The sequence below is a fragment of the Aplysia californica genome, unplaced genomic scaffold, assembly GCF_000002075.1.
Source record: "Aplysia californica isolate F4 #8 unplaced genomic scaffold, AplCal3.0 scaffold00123, whole genome shotgun sequence".
NCBI lineage: Eukaryota > Metazoa > Mollusca > Gastropoda > Aplysiida > Aplysiidae > Aplysia > Aplysia californica.
The window spans coordinates 823,795-834,888 of record NW_004797393.1 but is presented as its reverse complement, the minus strand read 5'-3'; the positions used below and the strand labels follow the sequence as shown (position 1 = coordinate 834,888).

General features: G+C 39.5%; 1 protein-coding gene across 1 annotated transcript in view; it reads right to left on the bottom strand.

Annotated features, from left to right (window-relative positions):
• psc1 (sensorin A) overlaps nt 1-10,293 on the bottom strand; it is a 39,742-nt gene extending 29,449 nt beyond the window's left edge. The window contains 1 exon segment of the mRNA NM_001204654.1: nt 10,241-10,293. The gene's annotated coding sequence lies outside the window, so the exon portion shown is untranslated.
• Nucleotides 10,294-11,094: the final 801 nt, after the last annotated feature.

Sequence of the window (11,094 nt, the reverse complement as noted above, 5' to 3'; positions counted from 1 at the left end):
CAAGTGTTCTTATTTGTCTTAGTTTCATGGGTAATCTGTTCCACATAAATGGACCAAGATATCAGAAAGATCTCTCTCCATATGATTTGTATGAATTTACAGGTGTCACAAGTAGGGTGTTATCGTTTGATGATCTTAGGTTTCTCCCTGGTTTATATATACTGATAAGTTCTTGTAGATAAAAAGGAGCAGTTTTTTTACACATTTGAAACACATGACGCAGACTTTAAATATTATTCGTTCTTTTACAGGGAGCCGATGCAGTTCTTTTAATAATGGAGTGACATGGCTTCGTTTTTTAGATCTTGTTATTAATCTAGCGGCATTGTTTTGAATTACTTGTAAACGATTCAAATATTTGTTGTTCAGACCTGATAGGAGTGAGTTACAATAGTCTAATCTAGATAGGATAAGAGATGTTACCAGTGTTTTTGTGGTCTCTTCGTTTAAGTAGTTTCGAACTAGGCCTATCCTTCTCAGTTAAAAATAAAGGGATTTGGACAGAGATCCTACAAACGAGCCCATTGATAAGTGGTGGTCAATATATACACCGAGATTCCTGACAACTTCTTTACTAGATGTTATATGCCCATATTAATCAAAGTTGACACTTTCCAGATCTTTATTTAATCGTGGATTTTTAAAAATAAGAATGATATCTGTCTTTTCTTCGTTTAGTTTCAATTTGTTTACTGTCATTCACTTTTTAATTTCATAAAAACATTGTTTAGTGATGGAAATCATGTTTGGTAGATCTTGAATGGCGCCATTAACATACATTTGGGAATCATCGGCATAAAAATGATAATTCAATCCATGATTTTGTAAAATGCTTGCTAAGGGCTGTGTATATAGTGTAATGAGCACTGGTCCAAGAACGGGCCCCTGTGGAACTCCATAATCGAGCCTGACCTGCTTTGAAAAGCTATTTTTAATTTGCACTGACTGAACTCTTTCTAGTAAATATGACTTAAACCATGTGTATACGCGTATAGGAATGTGTGTGCGTGTGACTGTGTGTGGGTGTATATATGCGTGTGTGTGTGTGTGTGTGTGTGTGTGTGTGTGTGTGTGTGTGTGTGTGTGTGTGTGTGTGTGTGTGTATGTGTGTGTGAATGTGCTTGTGTGTAAATGCGTGCATGCCTGTGTAAGTCTGTGTATTTGAACCAAGAATCCTTATAACATTTAATTTACTTTCGCACCACTGTTCGGGGTTATCTTCCTCCTAGTGTTATTTTAAAACGTCCTCACAAGTGTCTGTACCCTCCTTATTTCTCACCCCCGGCTGTAGACAGAAAGTCATATTGAGCTGTGGCGAATCCCTTACCTTACAGGGTTTAGAATGTCGCCTGTAAACGTTAATCAATTTGAAAGGTTGAGTTTTACTGTTGCATTATAATCGAGCAGTTACAACACCGTTTAAATCGTGCGTAAAAGAGGGGGAAACCGAGGGCGATTACGAAGTATTTTTCTGACTTTATAAATGCATGGCTATGATAGATGGAGACTTCTGCCGGCGGTTCAGAGAAAACTGATGGGAAATATCACAAGTGGATACTAGGAAGCGAATTTTTGTCTGATATGAGAAAGCTTTGTCACAACAAAAGAATGCAAGAAGGTGAAAACTAAAGACAGTATTGGACATAATTTACATGTTGATTACAAGTACATGTATAACCTTTTTGGTGAGGATTATTGAGGTCATATAAGCCCGGGAGACATACTAAGCATTTTAAGTATGGTCGGAATAAATTTAGAATTTTACCGAGGTGGTGGTCAAAGCCTAATTTTGTCTATTTTAGGACCACCAAAGGATAATTAATGTGTGCAACTTACACACGCGATCTGCGAGATTTTTTCGCCCTTATCCGAGGAAGCCATGTGTTCGACCTTACCTACCCTAAGATCAAGGGTGTGGCTGAGAGACAGAAGTAAGAAAGAGTCCGGGAAAGAATCAGAAGCCCAGAGGATGGAATGGGGGCAGAAAGTGGACATAAAAGCAGAATATAGAACTTTATTAGAGAGCAGGAAAAAAGTGAAAGGGGAACATTTTAGAGATGAAAAAAAAATCCGTCGCTGTCAGGTTTCGAGCCCGGCTCTTATTTAATGAGAGGCGAAGACCGCATCTCCAGACCACGAGAGCCCCCAAGTCAGGATGGGAACCTGTAGTGCGAGTCACTAAAGTAAAGTGTATTGGTTCAACACTATTAGGTTATATGAGGGGCTTGCCCAGCGAATCAAACGTCCAGCTACGATAGGACTGTGCCAATGGGTTGAGAACTTTGAAAACTCTACCAAACAACCCGGGTTCAAGAACAGCCATTCTGGGATTTGAACCAAGGCCATCCGCTCGTTTGATAATCCCCATCATTCTCCACCATGATACCAACTAAGCTAACAGAGCGCCCTGCTGCAAGACGAGTAGTTAAAGACAAACATTATGGAGAGCAGAGGTGAAAGAACTTGCCAAAACACTTTGAAAAACTTTGAAACGACTAGACAAAGATGTGCAGGACAGAAAACATATGTGGAGAGAAAGAACTGTTAGGTAGGACCTATGCTCTCGCGGAGTAAGGATGAAAGAGAAAACGGAGCGAGACAGAGACAGAGAGAGCGTGTATGTGTGAAAGAGAGACTGAAAGAAAGATAGATAGATAGATAGATAGATAGATAGATAGATAGACAAGAGAGAGAGAGAGAGAGAGAGAGAGAGAGAGAGAGAGAGAGAGAGAGAGAGAGAGAAACAGAGACAGAGACACAGAGAGAGAGAGAGACAGAGAGAGAGAGAGAGAGAGAGAGAGAGAGAGAGAGACAGAGAGAGAGACAGAGAGACAGAGACAGAGACAGAGAGAAAATGTACAAATCCTCAGATTTTATTACCATGTCTGTTCCTTTCCTTTTTTTTTTGGAAAGCTGAAACGTTACACAGCTTTCTTACCTGAATAATTCATCCTGTTTTCATGTCAAAGCGTTCATAATGTACGGTACTGGAATTGATTAAGATTACCATGGAACACAGCTAGTGCCTCAGGAACTTGCAAAACGAATAACATTTACCTGAGCCAGTGTACGAGAGACATGCAGAATGAATATCATTAATTCGTTTTTAGACAGACTTATTACAATACTATAATATGCAAAAGAAAAAGGGTTGAGAGGAGGGCTGAATCAAATGAGGCTAAAGAGTATTCAATAGGTTCACATAACAGTATAGCTTTTTCAATGTAAATTACAAGTGAGCAGACATAAAACATAATACGGAATGTGCATGGGACACAACAGTGTGAGCTGATGATTTCTCCTTTCACAACAATTTGGCAATGTAACAATCCCCACCCACCCCAAGACACAAGCATTTGTTGTTCATTATCGGCATGCAATTATTAGTTTATATCAGAAATATGAACAATATGGCCTCTTCTAACCTAGGCATATCCAGATTTTCTTAGCAGCACTTGATTCACCGCTCCAAAGTTGTCTTTGGAATCAACAGTTGCGTCATCGCGACACAAAACGAAGCTACTTGTATTTACCTTTTACAGCTTTTCACGCGTCAAAATGCGGTTCAAATTGTCAGATATCTATTGTTTGTTTGTTTAGTATAGGGTTTTACGGCGCTCGCAACTGCATAAGGTCATATGAGCGCGCGGGACACACCTAATACTTTTTCGTTGGTAGGAAATTTTGAATTTTGCTCGGGTGGCGGCCGAAGCCTACTCTTATCGATTTTAGACCACGAAGGGATCTTTAACGTGCGCAACTTGCACACGGGCCCTCCGAGATTTTTCGCCCTTGTCCGAGAAGGCTAGGTGTAGATCTTTCCTACCAGAAGATCAGGGGTGTGGCAGAAAGACAGCAGTTAGGAGGAGCCAAGGAGTAGCAGTAGAAAGGCTGCAGAAAGAGTCAGGAGCCCAGCGGAGGGGGCAAAGGAGGTGAGGGTGTGGGGGCAGAAAGTGAAAATGAAAGCAGACAACAGAACATTGTTAGAGATCAGGAAAGGATGTGAAAGGAGACAATTTTAGAGAAGAAAATTTTTTGGTCGCTACCCAGCATCGAACCCGGGACCTTTGAATGAGAGGCCAACACCTTAACCTCTAGGCCACGAGAGCCCCCTCAGATATCTAAAAAAAAAAGGTTCTTGATAGCCTTGTGTTTTATCGTGTGCACACTTGTGCATGTCCCTGGATTGTTATTCGATTTTCCTTTTTCAAAACCTTTTCTGTTTTTTTTTTGTCTACTGCCATACTAACATTTGGCAGGTGGTTTAACGATATTTCATTTTTCACACCCTGCTAAGCGGGTTGTTCCAGGGCGTCACCAGTAGGTCTTACCTCTTCTGACCCGTTTGTTTTTTCTGTCAGTCTGTCTTACTTTTTCCTTGCACTAGATGGCGTCTTTACTTAAAAAAGCATCCTGTAAATTACCTCTAGTGTCTGAGCTTGATAGCATACTTGAAACCCCAAAAAGGGTTTTCTCTACGTAAAATCTGATGTCTGTGACGTACAAATGACCTGTTTAACACCTCTGCCATTGCAATCGATCTCGCCAAATTTCTCTCTGTGAGATGAGTAATATTTGTCAATGTCATATTAGTTCAAACAAACCGTTGTGAGTAACCAGTTGAAATGAAAGCGACATACTTGCGTCAGTTGAATATCTGTGGCAGAGAGCAGCCCGACTTTTACAAGCTACCAGCATTTAGAACTAAGTTAGTCACGATCGTTTTGATTTACGTTTTTTCGATAAATGGATTAAAGTGCCAACTGGTTTTGAATGAGGCTCTGCTCGTTTTAGTTCGTGAATTATCAGACATTTTAGAGTCCTTTTGAGCTTTTTCGTTGGGGCGTGAAAGCTCATGAATAGTTAAGACTCACTGTCCCATTCTTTATATTTATTTATTTCAATGACATAAATACAGATCCCTGTTGTTTTTATTTCTACACTAACGTTATGGAATGACAGATGGCCATTTTCTATAATACATTTCTGTAAAACTTTCTTTGCTATATCGTCATTTTAGGATATCATTGTTCGAGTTGGGAAATTTTTTTTTAAAATATCTGGATCTTTCTGCTGTGATGTATCCCTCTCAGTCCGGGTTGGCCATGACAGGCAGGATCTAAAGCCCGTCTCCTAAATGATCTAAATTGTGTCCAGGGGGTGTATTAAAGCTACATTGGGAAATCATTCCAGAGACTTATAACGTAATTTTAAGGTCACGACACTTTTCTCTCTTCAGCCACTATTCTTATTAGTCTCTGTTGTGTTAACACACAAATGGCAAACTATTGCCTTTTTTGTTTTGTTTTTAGATTCTTCTCAAAACAACCTTTCGAACAGATTGGAATACAAAAATATAAAAAGAACAGTTGCTACCCACAGCATGAAAATTAACAAAAAAACAACAACAACAAAACAACAACTAGAAAGAAAACAAAAACACCCCGAACTTTTGAGAACGGATAGAAGACAGAATCATGAGAAAAGATAACAATATAGCAGTATGCGCACGGCAAGTTGCAGCCGCCTACCCACTTTAGAACGTAGGCATGCACGAGCCGACCAGTGAAAATGAGAGATAGAAATAGATAGATAGATAGAGAGAAAGAGAGATAGATAGATAGATAGATAGATAGATAGAGAGAGAGAGAAAGAGAGATAGATAGATATATAGATAGATAGATAGATAGATAGATAGATAGATAGATAGATAGAGAGAGAGAGAGAGAGAGAGAGAGAGAGAGAGAGAGAGAGAGAGAGAGAGAGAGAGAGAGAGGGAGAGAAATGTTCTCTTCCACGAAGACAGTTTCTCTTTTACTTGAGTTTGTTGAGGACAACGTCCATCAAAGAATCGAAAAAGGTGGTCTATCGAGAATACAATTTCATTACTAAACTACTGTCTTTATTTAATGAGCAGACCTTCGTATAAAACAAAATTCTAACGTTCGATGTCACCCCCTACCTGTTTTTCGTGTTTAATTTTAAAAAAAGGTCTATGCCCTTTTTTATATAACCAAAATACGACTGATGTTATATTGGTTTTCAAACAAAGGATTCATTTGTTAGATCGCAAGAGCGTGGATCTGGAAAGACATACATGGGGAGCACAGAGAATAATTGAATTTGCTTTTGTAAGCATGTGTGTGTTTGTGTGTGTGTGTGTGTGTGTGTGTGTGTGTGTGTGTGTGTGTGTGTGTGTGTGTGTGTGTGTGTGTGCATTCGGGTACATGTTTGCCAGAGAGGAAGCCAGATAGGCTTTCTAAAAGACAGGCAGACAGGTAGACAGCTACATAGATAAATAGATACATAGATAAATAGACAGTTAGATAGATAGATGGGTAGATAGATGAACAGATAGATAGGTAGATTAGATAGATAGATTCAGAGAGATAGATAGATAGATAGATAGATAGATAGATAGATAGATAGATAGATAGATAGAACAAAAGGAAGCTAGTTTGTTAAAAAAAGTATGAACATTTTATGGAGGAGAGAATAACACTCGTCTGCACCCGAGGGTGACTGGGAACCTAATAAATAAAAAAATAAAAATTAATAATTTCATTTTGTGCTTTACTCCCAAGAAGGCGTACCCAGATCAAAGTAAATATTTTGTATTTTAGTGAGAGGAATAAAGAGAGCATAATTTTTTTCTTTCTGAACTTTATAAGAACATTATTTATTCTTACTTCGAGCACTGGAAACATATTATTATCTTAAACAAAACTGCTTCCTGTGAGTCTTCCTTTAGGGCCAGCTCTGAAGCAGATGTTGACAACTAACTGAATAAACAAAACAAATGAGAAGACACTCAAAGAACCCAGACTACCCTGCTCATATCCCGTCACTCATCTGTTCAGTTCTTTATGTTGGTTGTTAATGGTCTGTACCTACCTCTTTTGTGTGGTGGGTTTTTTTTCAGTCTTCTAAAAATTTGCTTAATTTTTTTGTTGCCTTTAGTCATTTTCATAATCTTCATATCTTTGGTGATTATCCTGTATTCCTTTGATGTTATTAAGATAAAGATGTTTCTTTTCATCAATATTGGAATAGTTTTATTGAAACTATTTTTGGCCATTATTGCAATTTTTTCCTGTTTCACTTTTGTCATCAGATTATATGTCATTCTGCCTTGGTATTTAAACTCTTCAACTTGCTTGTTCTTTCCATTTTTTGCTGATAGAATGAAAAAACAATTAATATTTACTGTTGTCTTCAGATATTACCAAAACTTTTTGTCGCCTTTAAACGAAAAGCATTTTATGCTCACTTTCAGTCATAACAGCAACAAGAAGCAAATGAAGATTTTTTTTCAGAATCTGCAAGATACTGTGCAATAAGTAAAACATGTCGTGGATAAGATGTTCTCTGTTTTCCTTGAGTCCTGGACGTTGCTTTTTTCTCTTAGAATTGTTTTGCTCTATGTGTTAAATGGATCTTGTGACATACTTTAACACAGCAGTCACTAGACTACATCTTGATCTGTTTGCATTCACTATCTATGCATGTCCATGATCGCTCACGCCAGTCGGCAAAGCACCGGATAATGATAATGATACTCTCTATTAAAAAGAAATCAAATAAGTTTGTGCTTGAAGAAACCCACGTGGGCAGCTCACTGATTTAAAAACAAAAACAAACAAACAAGAAAACAAAAAACAAAAACAAACAAGAAAAGACAAAATTTGCTGCTTCTTTGACATTTGACAAGGCTACATGAAAGCCTTGAGCATCTAGCAGAATTGAAGGCCCACGAAGCAGGGATGGACAAAGGTCAACCTAACTGTGGAGCCATAACAGTTGGATGAAGAGACAAATCACGATAAAATGTGGCTTTTTTTGGAGAGTATCAGAGCAAAATTACGTCATTCCTTCAGGTGTTATAGACATGAAAATTACAGAATGAAAGTTTACCTTGTAAAAATAAACTGTTGTAAATGGAAACGTTAACGATGTTAAACAGTAGACGAAAGTCCAATATATAGAATCTCTATTTAGTTCTCCGGCACAGAAACGTGTGGAGATAGCTATCAGTTTCCGTGCACAGAGCGGCGAACAAGTATAACCATTACTCATGTATAAGCGACCTCTCTCAACTGACTACACTCTGGCAAACCCTGATTGGTGGCTCTCGCAAAATAAGTCTTGGGTTCGAAACCTGATAGCGACGGACAATTTTTCTTCACTAAAATTTTCTCCAGTCCTCTCCTTTCCTCTGCTATACGCTGCATGCGCGGTTCGTCCATTGAGCACGGTCGTTCAGTGCCACCAAAAATGTTTTAAAGTTCTATTTCGTAAAACACCCACAACACTAAAATAAAACAAGCCAGAAACAAACACTAGCAAAATATTATATCAAAACAAGGTCCTCACTGGCGCCATCACTGTCATTTCTGTTTCTATAGAGCCGTAAAACATCTACTATGCCATGCCAAAGTCCACGCGCCTTAGCTAAACATAATAGGATATTCGACAGTGTAACCTGACCTATAAATCGCTCTTGGGGATAACCCAAGCAATGACGACACTCGTAGCGAGTTTGGCGGTACATTAATATTAATAAGACGGCACATCCCAAATGTGCTCCTGCCGAACAGTGCCGCAACATAGCCCACCGAAGGCAGTCTAAAAATAAACACGATAGAACGTACGCTATTCTTTGCCAATATTATGTAAGCCCTGGAGCAATCCAGCGGAGTGCTCAAGTGAATTGTGATTGGTTCATTGTCTGTCTTGCCACTATTTTAAGTGACTCTGTGACCGTGAACCTGAGGGAGGTGAACGTGACCGTCCTATGAGTTGTGCCTTTGAATGGTTTTGTAGTGGAGTGGTGAAAGTTAGTACTTGGGTGTTCAGTTCTAATACAGGATGAACGAAATTGATGTTTAGCTAACAAACAAATTTAGCACTAGAAATCAAAGCGACAAGTAAAAAGAATGAAAATAAAAGCACGAGGTCCTTCCTCACCAACCCAAAGATTCTAAAATTATACACCGTCTCATTTACTATGCCCTTGACTGTCTTCAGCATGCGATAGCTTAATAGTGCGCGTCCATTTTTTTAGCCCCACGAGCCGCCCCTGATACGCTGGTTCCGAATTTGGTATTCTTTTTACGATGGAACGAAGCATTCCATAAGTTTGTAAACGAAATTTTACCGTCAGCGGGCGCAACGATACCATGATCAATACCATCAAGATGTCAAGATGATGTATTCGCTCAGCGCAGTCGCTGTTCCCCGGACGAATTTTTTCCATATTTTTAAAAATAGAGTCGTTATTCCGAAACGTCACTCACGTATAAGCGACCTCTGTCAACTCACTACACTCTGGCAAACCCTGGTGGGTGGTTCTCGTGATCTAGAAGTTGTGGTGTTTGCCTCTCATTCAATAGGTCTTGCGTACGAAACCAGACAGCGAAGTGACATATTATTTTTTCTTCTCTAAAATTTTCTCATTTTTTCACCTCGTTTTCAGCTCTCTATGTTCTGTCATCTGCTTTTGTCTCTACTATGAGTCCTATCCTCCCTCCCCTTTGTCCCCTCCTCTGGGCTCCCGACTTTTCCTGAATCTTTTCTAATGCTTCTCCTTGGCTCATTCTTACTGCTGTCTTTCAAGCTCATCCCTGATCTTATGGAAGAAAGATCTACACCTTGCCTTCTTGGATAATGGCAAAAAATCTCGGAAGGTCCGTGTGCAAGTTGCGCAGGTTAAAGATCTGTTGGTGGTCTTAAAATGGATGAAAGTAGGCTTCCGCCGCTATCAGGCTAAATTAAAAGTTCCTACCCAACTGAAAATGTTTAATGTGTCCCGCGCGCCCATGTCACCTTATGCAGATGCGAGCGCCGTAAAAACTCATAAAAATAACAAACCAACCAGCAAATAAAAATCCTTGACGGGAATTAAATTGGGAATGGTGTTAGGTTACTGGAAGCCATGTAAGCATGTTTGATAGAATAACATACCATGTCTGATAGCATACAATACCATGTTTGATAGTATAAGATACCTGTTTTTCGAAAAATTACTTTGACATCTCACACCAGAAAATAATAAAGTGGGTGCAAGGGATGGAAGTCGAAGCCGGGGAAGTTTTATTTTGGATACTCAAGAGAATAATATGGGCACTGAAAAACATGTTTGAATGGACACAAAATACAACAGATGTGACATCATAATTTATGAAAAGGCGAACGCACAAAAAAGCAACAACAATGAAACGAGTCTATAAAACAGACGTACCTGTTTCTGTTTCAAGACTGGAATGTATCTTTGAGCTCTCAGTTCTCTATTCTAAATGTTCGAGCAAAGCGGCCTGCGTTTTATACGTAAAAGTGACAGGGCAATAAATTAGCACCTGTGTTTCCTCAAAAGTGCACCCCTGGCCCTGTCTTTTGAGCACGAGTCCGCAAGCGTGAGAATCAGCGAGGAAGGGGCCACGTGGTTCACCCGCAAAATTGTGAGTGTGTCGTATCGTGCCAAGCCCTGTCCCCACAGTGGTTAGAAGACGTCACTTATGATATAGACTCTATATATTAAAAAAACCCCCAACCGTTTGTCTTGCTCACCGCACCAGTAGTTCTACCTCTGCTGCTCACTGTCTCGCTGCGTTGGCGTGAAGGAGTGTCCAAATATGTAAATGAACCGCCTGCGGCACGCGCGATTCGACAGATCGAAAACCTCTCTATTCACATGGCATGGAGAAGTATTAAAATTGTTCCAAGGGTTGTCAGTCGTGCTATGGCTAAGCGCACCTCTCACACGCCGCTTGCGCCACCCTAGAAATCCGCAATCATAAATCCTGAAATGTCAACAATCTGTTATGGGTGGCAAACACTTTATTTTGAGGTATGGCTGACGCTGACTTACATTATCATCATCGTTTGTGCCAGTGCTAATATGGCTGATACATTTTCCCCACCGTTATCATTGTGGCATTTTAACTCTGTGTGTTGCTTTATGATCTGGCATCCTTTTGAGTGCAAAAGTTAGATTTGTCATGTATAGCTTGAAAAGAACTTCACGCCATCAATGGAATGAGCAATTGATGTAATATGCCCTTTCCATATATAGATATTTCAGGGTTTTTTTCCTCG